The sequence below is a fragment of the Anser anser genome (assembly GCF_964211835.1).
Source record: "Anser anser genome assembly, chromosome: 1".
NCBI lineage: Eukaryota > Metazoa > Chordata > Aves > Anseriformes > Anatidae > Anser > Anser anser.
Genome location: NC_139720.1, coordinates 141214107 through 141226959, shown reverse-complemented (window position 1 = coordinate 141226959; position 12853 = coordinate 141214107). Strand labels below are relative to the sequence as shown.

The 12853-nt window shown below is 41.7% G+C and overlaps 1 long non-coding RNA gene across 1 annotated transcript; it reads right to left on the bottom strand.

Moving 5' to 3' along the window:
* Nucleotides 1-3058: 3058 nt before the first annotated feature.
* Nucleotides 3059-10307, bottom strand: LOC310888829. Its single transcript, XR_014576195.1, has 4 exons — nucleotides 10275-10307; nucleotides 7897-7968; nucleotides 4783-7813; nucleotides 3059-3758 (listed from the first exon to the last, which is right to left on the bottom strand). It is a non-coding gene; the product is annotated as an uncharacterized lncRNA (long non-coding RNA).
* Nucleotides 10308-12853: the final 2546 nt, after the last annotated feature.

The window sequence follows — 12853 nt, the reverse complement described above, 5'->3', positions numbered from 1 at the left end:
CAGATGCTGCAGAGGAATACATTTCAGGAAGGCCAGAGCTGTAGATCACTGTCTGGGATCTCTTCAGCCTTGTAACCCCTTCTTTCTGGGTTTGGGTAAAAGAGAGGACAGCTGTCACGGGTGTTTTTGCACCGTGACTAAAACTGCTGGCTTTCCAGGAGGATGATTAACCTTCCCTTCCATTTACTGGTGCAGTCCTGAATCATTACACGGTGGAACAGCAGGGCTAAACACCCTGCCTCAGGAGCATAGGTATGAGTGGAGAAAGTGCCACTCATCTCCCCAGCATCATGGTCTCGCCTCGGAGAAGGCAGGGAGAGCCCTCATCTGCAGTCAGGGGCCTGGTACACGGAAACAGCATGAAAAGGAACTGGAGTTCACTGTCGGCTTTGAACCTAGCAGAGAAATTATCTATAGAAAAGAGTGTCCCAGGCTGCAGTACATCTTCTGCTTCATTCTCCATGCTGGAGAGGCTGCAGGAAGGTTTTATGGCCACACAGTTGTACCAGAGACATGGTTCTCTGCTGCTTGGAAATTGACCTGGGACAACTACAAAACACACCATTTGCTGTATGGCAACAAACCACCAGCTAGGGATCAAACCTTAACCTGTAATTGCATCATATTATTTTTTTTTTCTTTTGGTTAAATAGTTGGTAGTCAGTTATTACTCTGAAAGATCAGTAATACTCATATGATGACAGTTGCCTAATGACACAGAAATGCCAAGTTTCTTACTAGCTGCTCTGTTGCACTAACAAAAAATGTACCTCAACATATAAAAGTCCAAAGTGGGAAATGATGTAAACATCACTAACTCGTGCTCTGGACTTGCTTCAATCACTGCCAGCGCTCACAGGTTCTTTATGAGTTACAAGTTTTTGCTTGAATCCCAGCTTGAATCATGCGATTTTTGAGATTTTTCACTCTTGCCGTTCTCCTCTCAGAGGACTAGGTTGGCAGCCATCATGGAAGTATTTGGAGCTGTAGTCTTGCTGAGGTCTGAAAAAAAAGAGAAAGCAAACAAACCCACCTTATGTGTGTATATACATACACTTGCATACACCCATGGGTATGTGTGTACATGGTATGTATGGGTGCGTCCACGTCTATCTGTCTGAACGGAGGGAGGGAAAGAAGGAGAGAGGGAAGGAGAAGGAGAAAGAGAGGCGTAAATGTAATTTCTAATAACATAATTTCTAACCCCATGATCTTTGGGAAGGCAGGGATTTCACTTTCTGGAAGGCAGTCACTGGCAATGCCAGCCCTCTAAAAACAGAACATAATGAAAGCCTGGAGGTGCATGGCCGGTTTGGAGAAGTCTCGGCACGCTGCCCCAGGAGGTCCTTTCTCAGATGGTGCGCGTAGGGCCGGATCTCGCAGGCGCTTGCTGCCCTTGGGCAGCTTTTCATCTGGAGGTGGAGGTTATAGGAAATCGCAAGCTACCGGCACAAGAAGAGCACAGGAGCTCCATCTCTTCCAGCGAGGGATCCCAACACCCTGGTATGGTGAAGGTTTTGCCTGCACTCAGTTTTCTCACTCGTGGAAGCCAAGTTTGCATCATGCTATGTGAGGTCAGAAGCTAAGGATCCAAAAATTATATTCTTCCTCATGAGTAAGCTCTAGCATGATCTAGGATGACTCATCAAGTTACAGAGTTGTAAGGCCAAGCCATTTATGAAAACATGCTTTTAAATACTGGCTGAGTTTTCCGAGGAGGAAATTTTGTACTGAAAAGCATGAAAAATTGCATCCAGTAAGTGTTGAGTGTTTAAATATATTGTTGGTCAAGATTTGTAACTCCACATGCTATAGACTTCCTTCCTTATTTATTTTTTCTATATGCCAAAATAAATTTTAAAGAACAAAAGAAAGCCAGCAAATATTCTTACCACCCAGTATATTCAGACTTTTTAAATTAACTTGTCAGGCTTGGTTTTTACCTTGCTCCTTCTGTGGCTATGACAAATTATATCTTCCAGATCTGATTATTCATTAAATGTCTGCTGTGAATTTCATGCTCCCTAATGCCTAAAATGCAGTGCATGTTTAATGGAACTAAGAATTAAAGCATGTTTCTTAATTTTATTTAATTTATGTCTTAAAAACACAGAATTTAAATGCCAAGGACGCTACAGAACACATCAATTAACAGTACTGAGCTAATTAACTTTTATAATAATTTTTTTTGATTGCAGTACATAAATTTTCAGACCTGAAAGAAATGAATGGACAGTTTATTAATGATATTAGCTTAGGTTTGTTTTGATTTCAGTGATGGGAACATTTCTATTCCACTTTTGAAATAAATAATGAGTGACTGTACACATTGCATTCACCAGAAATTTCCAATGATGACATTAAACATTATTTTGGAGTATTGTTTCCCACTGCTTCTTCAACGGCATAACATGGTCTTTGGAAGCTCATTGCAGGACTCTGAAGACATGAACATCTCACTGCTGTGCTATGGGGATTTTGCTCTCCTGCCTTAGGGGAGCAGGATCAGAGTTTGGGTTCTTGGTAGCTGATGCTCAGAAACCCAAGCCCAACACATGCATGTCTATGGGAAGATTCCCCAGATACCTATGGATTCTGCAGTACAGCTGTGTTGCACAAATTGCTGTCTGTACATTATTTTCAGGTGCCTGTTTTGCCACAGAAAGCTATTTTATCCTTTCTGTTGCAAAGATGACATATTGCACTTCTTTTTTTTTTTTTTTGGTTTTAAATGAACTATTGTCTCTGAATGGATGACTTTATTTTCTCTGTTCAAGGCTATAAGAGAACCTAAAGCACAACCTTGTGCAAAATTTGCATGAGAAATTATTTGTAACATGCAGACAGCCAGCGCTCAACCATACTTATCAGAAATCCCCTCCCCTTTCAACACAGCAAAAATGTAAAAATAGGTCTCAGTGTTCAGAGCCTGATGTTATCACTGCTGTCTTCATCAGCTGCAGTCTTGTCATTTATGACAGCTGAGCAGTTTGCACAGCACAAGTCTTTACAGGCTGAGAATACATTGAGAGAAATGCAATATTTGTGAAAACGCCATTAGACTAATAAGCAAGAAGGAAGACATGGTGTGAAAAACAAGTTTAATGACCAATGCAAGCATCCCAGACTCATCCCGATAAATCATTTCTACTGTCTTAACTGGGATGGTAAATAAGCCCTGGATGGACAATTTGCCAAAGGTTGCATCTACTTCACAAGTAACCTCAAAATCCAAATGAAGCATTTTTCCGAAAGATATTTTCTGCTTCTGCTACAGCTACCACAGGCTGTGTTAAGAAGACCTTGCTGACTCTTTCTGAAATGAAAATCAATAAATCTTTCTAGGCAGACACTTGTCAGGAAGATTAAGATTTAATTTCAGTAGGCTACATTTCTTGCAGCCCTTTCATCAATGATTTCTGTGATGATACTTTTTCTCCCCTTTCCCCCCCTTACAGCTCTGTAGCACTTTTCTCCGTGGCATCCTTTTCTGCATGGAAGAAGCCTCCTGAAGTAATCTCATCCTCCCGTAAAGCATTTTCCAGTTCCTCTTTTGCGCTGGTGCTTGCCAGAGAAGAGCTGCTCCTTCACAGCTCAAGGAAGGCACTTGTAAAACAGGAGTTACATTAAAAGGGTAAGAAACTGTAATTGTTTTCTGCATGTTTGACAGTCCTCCCCTCTCCAAAGCCACTGTCGTGCTTGTTTTCAGATTCTAATCTACGAAGGGTACTTCAGGTAGGACATGGAGCACTAACAACCTGCGGGAGCCACCGTAATGTAAGCGTTAATTAAACATGTAACTGTACCAATGCGCACGCCCAGGTTACATAACCCTCCCATCTCCTGCAGCCTTGCTGCTGCTTGGCTTTCTTCTGCACTTGGCAAAAAATAGCCGGGAAATTCCTTGTCCTGCTCTGCGAAGCTAGCCCATGCAGCTGCCAGTAGTCACATGAATAAAATATTGGATAGCTGGATTCCAATTTTACAGTCTGAGATGGAAAGCCCGGTTGTAGCTCTAGCAGGCAACAAACCCTGTCTGGCAATAAAATAATCCTTAAATGCTAGATCTCCATCAGCATCGGATTGAAGGGGCTCCGGCTAAAGCACTGGCTGGCATTCACCACCTCCAGTGTGAATTTTGCCACTGAATTTATGAGGAAAGGAACTGCAGGTAGAGGTGGTTTCAATTGAGAGAAATCAGGTAAAAAATCAGCAGTTTCTGCGACTCCTGGTGTGGCCACACAAGCCCCTCACATCTATGCATTTTCCTGTGCTCGTGGGAAAGGCAATGGGCAATGCCCTAATTCGATGCAAATTAAAGGGATTTCCTAGCAAAGGATGGTAATTTGCACAGCACTGCAGGTATGTGAAAGTGCTGAGTGGTAACCTGGGAGCAGCGAGAGAGGAAGACCTCCGCTGAGGCAGAGCTATAATCACCTCGCGCTTTCAGTAATTGCGAAGAGCCGGCTCTCTTAAGTAACGTATGATTTTTTATAAAATCTATTAAATTCCTACCTCGTGGCCATTTTCTCCAGCCATTTATACCAGCCCTTGTTATCTCCTGCCATCATGAGCAAGCCTCAGAAACGAATGCAGTTCCTACAGCCCTGCTTTCATGAAACTGATTGTGGTATAGAGAAACCCTCTATAATGTATAAAAAAGAGTGAACTGCTCGTAACAATGTAATGAAATGGGCTGTGGACCCAGCTTTCCCTCCAAAATCTAAACCAAGAATCATCTTACACACACAATACCTTGCCTCAGAGCAGACTCTCACGTACCTTATAGTTGATATTCCATGCCATCAGGTGCTCACAGCTATCCCCGTTTCCTTTTTCCAATGTTTTTCAGCAGACTGATCAACTAGGCAAGTTCTCAGGAATAGAAATATGCCTTTATTTATTTGTAATAATTATTTAGCTTCTTCACTCTCAAACATTAAACTCTTATAAAGCTTCCTTTTGTCACTACTGTGGGTGTAATAGAGCATGCATCAAAAATATACACATATATCAACAGTGGAAGCATCAAATAGTGCACAAGAAAATTGTAGTTAGCTTAAAATTACATTAACATCTTAATGACATCTGGAAAGTTCCTCAGAAATATGCTAAATGAACCCATCACCGCGCTTCATAAAGTTTTGCCTGCAAAGTGTTTTTATGGAGGCTTAGTATCAGCATTAATTCCCAGGGCTGGTCACTTTTATGTTAGTTTTACCGAGTACATGGAGATGAGCGAGAACGATGACATAAGAAAACCATTAACATTCTCAATGGGAAAGGAAATAATAAAAAATCAGGTCTGCTGTTTTCACTCTCCTTCAGAAATGCTACAAACAAAAGAGAACATGCAGGTCTATACCCCCGTAATTAAAAAGCATTTAATTATAAATGCATAATTTGATGAATAGTTTTCAAAAAATCTGCCACTGATTTGGGAATGAATAAATAAAAACAAGAATACTCTCTGGTGCCCTTGTCTAGCACATTCCATCTTACTGTGCTTTGCAGATATTAACTGGAGAGTAAATCTGACATCAGCCTGAGATGAATGTAAGCGTGTTTCATTCCCATTAGCGAGAGGGAAGCAAAAACAAAGAGGGGTTGGGTGATCTGCATAGAAATGTCCCGATACACATTCCTTTCCTTCCTATGTGAAGTCAAAAACAATGAGCTGAAAAATAATGTCTGAATTGCACCTGCACGTACATCACGTGTTTGTCAGCACACTATTTTTTTCTGAACGTTAGCACCAGCCAAGCCATACAACAGGCCATGCATATAATGTTATTTTTATATATGCAAAAGTGCAAAGTAATAACCTCTTTTTTTTGATATTACATTTTAAACTACAATGTGCTTATATATTTACCAAACATATCTGTGAGAAAGGAAAACATGCAATGAAAAAGATCAAAGTTACCCAATTTGATCTGAGTAATCAAATCAAATAAAAATTACAATCAAAATCAAGTCAAACCAAAATTGTTTAAATGCTATAATACCTATGGCTGTCACAACAAAGGATATTTTCATCTTACAGAGCAAAATATTCTTTAGTTTTAGGAAAAGTAAAGCAGGTGTTCATATAGAAGAAAAACTGCTGGATGTCATTTTGCATGTTTTCAAAAATCTGAAAGCTATTTCTCTCAGGGAAGAAACAGCCTATGGCTGAGTTAATCTTCAACCAGAAAAATAACACTCTCCTTCAGTGAAAGTTTGGATCCTTTTTGCATACCTGGAATGAATGCTCACAGTTAGCAGTTGACCCCCAAAAGGTAAAGCAGGAAAAATGAAAGGCTCAACTTTCATCTTTTATTACCGACTGCATTACAAAGTTGATTGTTTGTCACCAGTATATATGAACCAGTTAGACATTTACACTTCTGTAGCATAGACAGGATACCAGTATTTAACTCTAAAAGGAACAGGGTGTGAAAAATAGAGTGGAGAATGCCTGAGTTCCTTTCTCAGGTAGGGAAATCTGTATTGTCACTGCAGACTGCTTTTTCAGACTTGCTATATTTCACTTATGGAATTACAATGATGTTTTTTGTTATTACAAGAATGTTTTACTGAACAGCAAGTAAAAACAGGGAGGAAGAAAAAAAGTGTGTGTTTTTCTGCATCAGAATGGTGAAGTACCTGAAGATGCTAATAGGCTATGCTGACTTCTTTGTTTTTCTGTCAAAAACATTAGCCATCCCCTGCCAGTTGCCTAAATCTCTTTCCCAGAAAATTCATATGATGTATTTATGTATTCCAAGCATGAATTTCTTCTGAATGATGGAAATTACAGGACAAGGTAATGTCCCTGCCCTGTAAATGCAGCATCAAAGCAAGTGCAGCATCAAAATAAGCTAAAAAGAAGACTGTTGGAGCAGTGCAAAAATAATTCCTTTTTGCTTGCTACACATACAGATCCTTTGAAGAATGATGGCTGCAGCAGGGGTGGAACATGTGTGTGTCTTGCTCTGAACTCTTGGGCTCTGTGTTCAGCTCATCAGTAGTAATCACTCGGTTCAGTGTGTTAAACTGAGGCTAGAGACTGGGGCATCCTGGCTCCTGGTTTCCAGGATGCTGATAACATCTTTCAAAACTAGATACTTTCTGGCAAAATTCTGGTGCTGCTCATTTACGCTTTGTGTCCAGAAGCGGAGTGGGGGTTGTTAGGGCAGTGAGATTTGTTCTATTTCATTGAACCCACCCTGGGAAGACCCAAAAGGGGAAGACTGACAAAGTCTCTGATAAGACTCTTGACAAAGGAGTCAATTAGAGAGGGCAGTTTTCTGCAGCAACTCCCTCAAAGAGCTCCTTGTTTGCTCTTGGAGGCAATAGCATTTTCTATGTTTACTATTGTCGTAGGATGACAATATCAGAAACATGAAGCTACTCAAAAGTTGTCGTGTATCTGTCACCCTGTGCTGCTTTAAATACTTGTAAACAATTTAGCTAAAAGAATAAGATCTGTGAGCGTCAACACCATTTTGATAGTTGGCTACATTTCAAACTGCTTTTGGTACTAATTTTTATGACTAAACTAAAAACTTCTTTGATGTCGAGACCTCTCATTTTATTGTCACAGGCCACTAACCACAGACATGGTGTGCAATCACAGCTTTATTTAAATATTCCTTTGCAATACCACTACAAGACAGAATTTAACTGCATCTGAAGCCCTGGTAGATGGCTGCAGGAAATGGAGCCTGATGGGATTCCTGTTTGCAGATGTGTTGTACGGGGTACACCAGGCATCGCTTGATGGCACAGGTTTTCTCATTGAAGTGGATCTTTGTTACAGGATTCACAGCTTTTAGGTGCAAAAGGGTGGATGGCCTTGTTACAGTGTTTCCTTAAGCAAAGCAGAATAAAAAAAAACACAAAATATATTACCTCTGTTGAAAAACGAGCATCTTGGTTTTCAGCACGGTCTTTCAGATAGGTTCTCTCCTCCTTATTTCTTTCCTGAAAGAAAAAAGTGCTTTGGATAATATTTGAGTAATGATAAACCAATACTAAACTTCTATGAATTAAGAAACAAGACATGAAGTTATTAATTTTATGGATGAGTAACAGCTGAATCACAGCTGACTTGAATTGGCAGACTTTTAGAATTTCCATTCCAAGTGAAATTCCAAAATAAAAAGTCATTTCAAAATGAAAAGGAAAAACTTCAAGATTTCCCATGGAAGGAGATTTTTGGCCTTTTTTCCAGGACAACATTCAGGATGACATATTTGTTTGTTACTTGCAAATTTTTCCTTAAGGTCTTTAAACAGCCTAGAGCTTTGGCTCTTTACCATGCTGTGACGTGGGAAGTGTATGAGCAAGGAAATAAAAAAAATCTGATTTCCTCAGATTTTTGGATTGCTGAGAAGCCCAGATCTTGGAAGCCCTGGAAAAAACTTAACGTGAGCATCTCCTTTAGAACCTGGCGCTGGGTTACTGTGGGATAATTCGTGGGACGACACAGACTAATCACGAGGGCCTTGTCATTTAAGCACTCCAATTACTTTTTTTCTGCAACAGCTTCTGCTCCTGTCCACATCCCACGGCACATTCCAGGACTACCACATTAATTGGAAGTCTATTCCTGTGCATGAAGTGGACTTTAATTAGCACCTAAGGGGCACATGCTGCTGTCTTGACTCAGGTGGCACGGAGACACACCTCTGAGTGTCTCCATCACAGCCTGTGGGGCTGCTCATGAGAAAGAGGTGTCCTAGCCTGGGTGAAGGCTGGCTGGGATGCTCCAAGCCACCTGGATGGGACAAGAGGCTCCCCTGACTCGCCAACATTCAATGCTGTGGCCTGGGGCCCTGTAAAACAGCAGTTGCACCGACCCTTCCAATTATTTTGATCAAGTAGTGAGTAATATGAGTGGCTCCAAATTTTAAGTCTGTGAGCAATGTAGGAACACTGTAGAAATTGGGATTGTAGGCAGTCTTGTAACAAATTAATAACTTTGACTATTATGTGACTCATCCGTAAAATAGGCCCCGAGTTATGAAGACACACACCAACCGTGGGGGTATTATGGAAAATTGAGACTAATGTGACATAATACTACTTCAATTACAATAGAAGGACTGCAGCTGGAAAGATGGGAGAAATGGGAGGGACCATAGCTCCACTGATTCGCCTAATTACACCCCCACACCCTGTTTCCAAAAGCAGGGTGCAAATCGGTCTCAGCAAGGTACCAGCACCTCCTGCCAGCCTTCACAGCCTGTACAAGGTGGCGTAAAACATCCCCTCCACCATTGGCCCTCTACTTCTTCCTCCTCATCATCTGTGTGTGCTGAGAACCCTCACCTGCAGGACAGCAGGCACGGGTGTCCCTCAGTATGGTCACCTTAGTGGTCAATGTGCGTCACTGTCCTTGTCACGACAGGTCAAACCCTACGTGATGATCCAAGAAGGAGGGACCTGGCCCAAGTTATACATCACCCGGGCAGCGTCCCAGCTGTGCTGGCTGTCTCTAAGAGACACATCCTGCCCACGGAGACAACTTCAGATTAAAATGTCGGCATGTACTTCATGAAAGTTGTTATCTATGAACTACTTCATGACTTTAATACATACTAGTGTGTGTGGTAAAATACGTCGTGAAGAGTAGTTGAGAATTATCTTAATTGTGCTCAGATGGGAAAAATAATTACAGTGTACTGAGGCCACTGATCTCTCCTGAAGGGGCTCAGTGGTAGTAACATTTCTTAAAGGGCTTTAAAGTGAGGAGAGAGCTGATATTATTTAGACACAAAGTCCTGCCTAAAAATATCCCAAGCAACATGTCCATCACAAACATAGCACAGATATTTATGAAAAGTAAAAGGTGAAAATCATGTGTCTCTGTTGTTTAACACATTTCCTTTCCTGTATTATCAAAATGGTGTGCCGGATTTTATCAACACCAAATCTATGTTATATTGTTAAAAGACAGTATAATGTTTTAAAATATAACATCAATAGTTTTAATGTCTCCTGTAGAATCTGGTAAAACTCATACAACATGAGGGGACTGCATGTCCGCCTGTTGTGGTTTAACCCGGCCGGCAGCTAAACACCACACAGCCGTTCGCTCACCCTCCCCCCTCCCTCTCTGGGATGGGGGAGAGAAACGGGAAAGTGAAGCCGGTGAGTTGAGATAAAGACAGTTTATTAAGACAGGAATATAATAATAACAATAATAATAATAATAGTGATAATGATAATAGTATTAACAATAATAATTTGTAAGAAAACAAGTGATGCACAATGCAATTGCTCACCACCCGCTGACCGATGCCCAGCCTATCCCCGAGCAGCCGGCCCCCCACCCCGGCCAGCCACCCCTATATATTGTTTAGCATGACGTCAGATGGTATGGAATACCCCTTTGGCCAGTTTGGGTCAGCTGTCCTGGGTCTGTCCCCTCCCAGCTCCTGCTGCACCCCCAGCCTGCTCGCTGGCAGGACAGAGCGAGAAGCCGAAAAGTCCTTGGCCTGGTGTAAGCACTGCTCTGCAACAATTAAAACATCAGCATGTTATCAGCGCTCTTCTCATCCTAATCCAAAACATAGCACCCTACCAGCTACTAGGAGGGAAAATTAACTCTGTCCTAACTGGAACCAGGACACTGCCGATGAAAAGAAAACCAATCCTTAAATATTTTCCTACACATTACACATTATTTCATACAGAAAAAGTATCTAGTATATAAGTGTCCCAACATTATTTCATACAGAAAAAGTATCTAGTATATAAGTGTCCCATGTACATCCTACTGGGCAAAGATGTCATCTGTGATATATGCCTTTAGGCCAAATAACCCCTAGCCTGAACTAATGTAGAGAAATTCACCCACTGCTCAAAGCACAGGCTTGGTCAGAAAGAAGCTCAGTGTAAACGTTTTCAGGAGCAGTATTTATCATCTCTTGGTGACTGTTACACTGCACTGACAAATGGAAACAAATCGTTTTTTCCCCTTTAATTGCCAGTCCCACTATCTTAGCTTAAGATGTAGGAGTCAAGTCTGAGGTCAAGGACCACAGGGAGAACGCAGAGCACCGTACAGGAAAGCAGGCTCCGATCCTACCGAAGCGCATGAAGGCACCTCTGCCCCAGCTAGTACACAGGTCCAAGCCCACTCATACAGGCAGACTTGCCAGTCACTCACAACCTTTCCAAAACTGCAAACATCCCCTACCTGGCAGGGGTGTACACCTAGCTGGGGCAGACAAGGCATGCTTGGGGATGCAGCTGCCTTGCTCTGCTGACTTCTCAGCAGGTCAGGTGATGAGCTGTGATTAGTCACCTATTTCATCCATGACTGGAGTCACCTGAGGCAAATCCCCGTCCTGTGGGGCTAAATGACCAGCAGCATGCCACCTGCAGGCCTCACTTCAAAAAGTGAGGCTCCAAAGGTAGTCTTTTTGATACCACCATGATATTATACTCCGTGTAAGCAAATAACTCCATTTAGCTTAAATAATTTTTCAAGTCGATACGTTCCCCTTTGCTGTATGTTTAGTGGTTGAGGACCAGACAAGTCCAGATCAACTTTATCTAAACTGGAAAAAGCTGCTTTCACTGCTCTCCGAAAGAAGGTGATCTTGGTAAAACTTCCAGCCTGGCCGACACAAGAGCAGCTCGCTGAAGTTTCATTTGTACACGTGCAGTGTTGAATTTGTTGTTCTTTAATACCGCCCACCTTGCAGAAGGGTGCTTGCTTTCCTCCGCAGCTGCCTCCTGCTCAGCCTCGCACCTCCTCCACCTGCAGCAGTCACCGCTCCGGGGGCTCGGGCCTCAGCACACCCCTGCTACAGTTTTGGCAGTGGTACAATAACATTGCAATATCTCTTGTCTAGGCTTGATTAGAAATCTTAACATGCCCGCTTTGCTGTTGCAGTAAAGTTCCTCTGTTAAGTGCTATGCAAGGTGGGCAACCTTTAAATAAAATATTTGTTTTTAACATTTAGTGGTCCCTTTCTTTCTGGCACTCGCTGCTGTCGCAGGCTTAATCACTGTAAAAGGGATTTTTAGTGAATGCACATTACTCTACAGAAGGCAGATAACGTGACATAAATATATGTAACACACTGGCAAGCACTAAAGAAAAAAAAAGCGGTAACAGAATTTCTTGTGCATGCATTGATGGTTTAATTTGAGCATGAATGGCAGGGTCACAGCACAGCTAGATTACTGTGGATGCAGTGTGGCTCCAGGTATTTACTAGTAAAACAGCCTGGCTTTCATAAAGGCTGTTTTCATTATGAATGAATGTCCTTTAAGTTGGATTCAGCCTCTAGATACTACCAAAAAATTGCCTCCAACCTGGCTGGAATCCAAGGGACTCTGATGCATCTTGATGGCTTTGTCATACATGACCTCTCTCTAACCTTTCACACCAGATGCTGCCAGTAAAATTTCAGTGTTTTTTTTTTCTTTTTTTTTGATGACACACACAGCATTTGCACAGTTCTCACTTATTATTGCCCTGCACTGAATCAGATGGTTTCCGTAAACCACCTTATGACTATCGCTTTTGCTCCCTAGTGCTTATGAACAGCCAAACCTTCCCTTACTGGAAGAAACAGTTCATTCTCTATCTTCCCATCGCATAATGAACTTTTAACTTTGGCTTCTCCTAGTATACTCAGTTTGCTAAATTATTTGCTAGCTTTTGAACATTTCTATAGAATGTTAAATTTTTGACCTCTCCTGGCACCCAAATAATCCAAGCCACTTCATTATAAACTTCTGTCACTATGTGTATATGAGCTGTGCCCCAAATGTCTCTCTACATTCAGTATTGTAAAATGAGTGTAAACTGGTGTAAAATGAGTGTTTGAATCCAAAGTAAATTTTA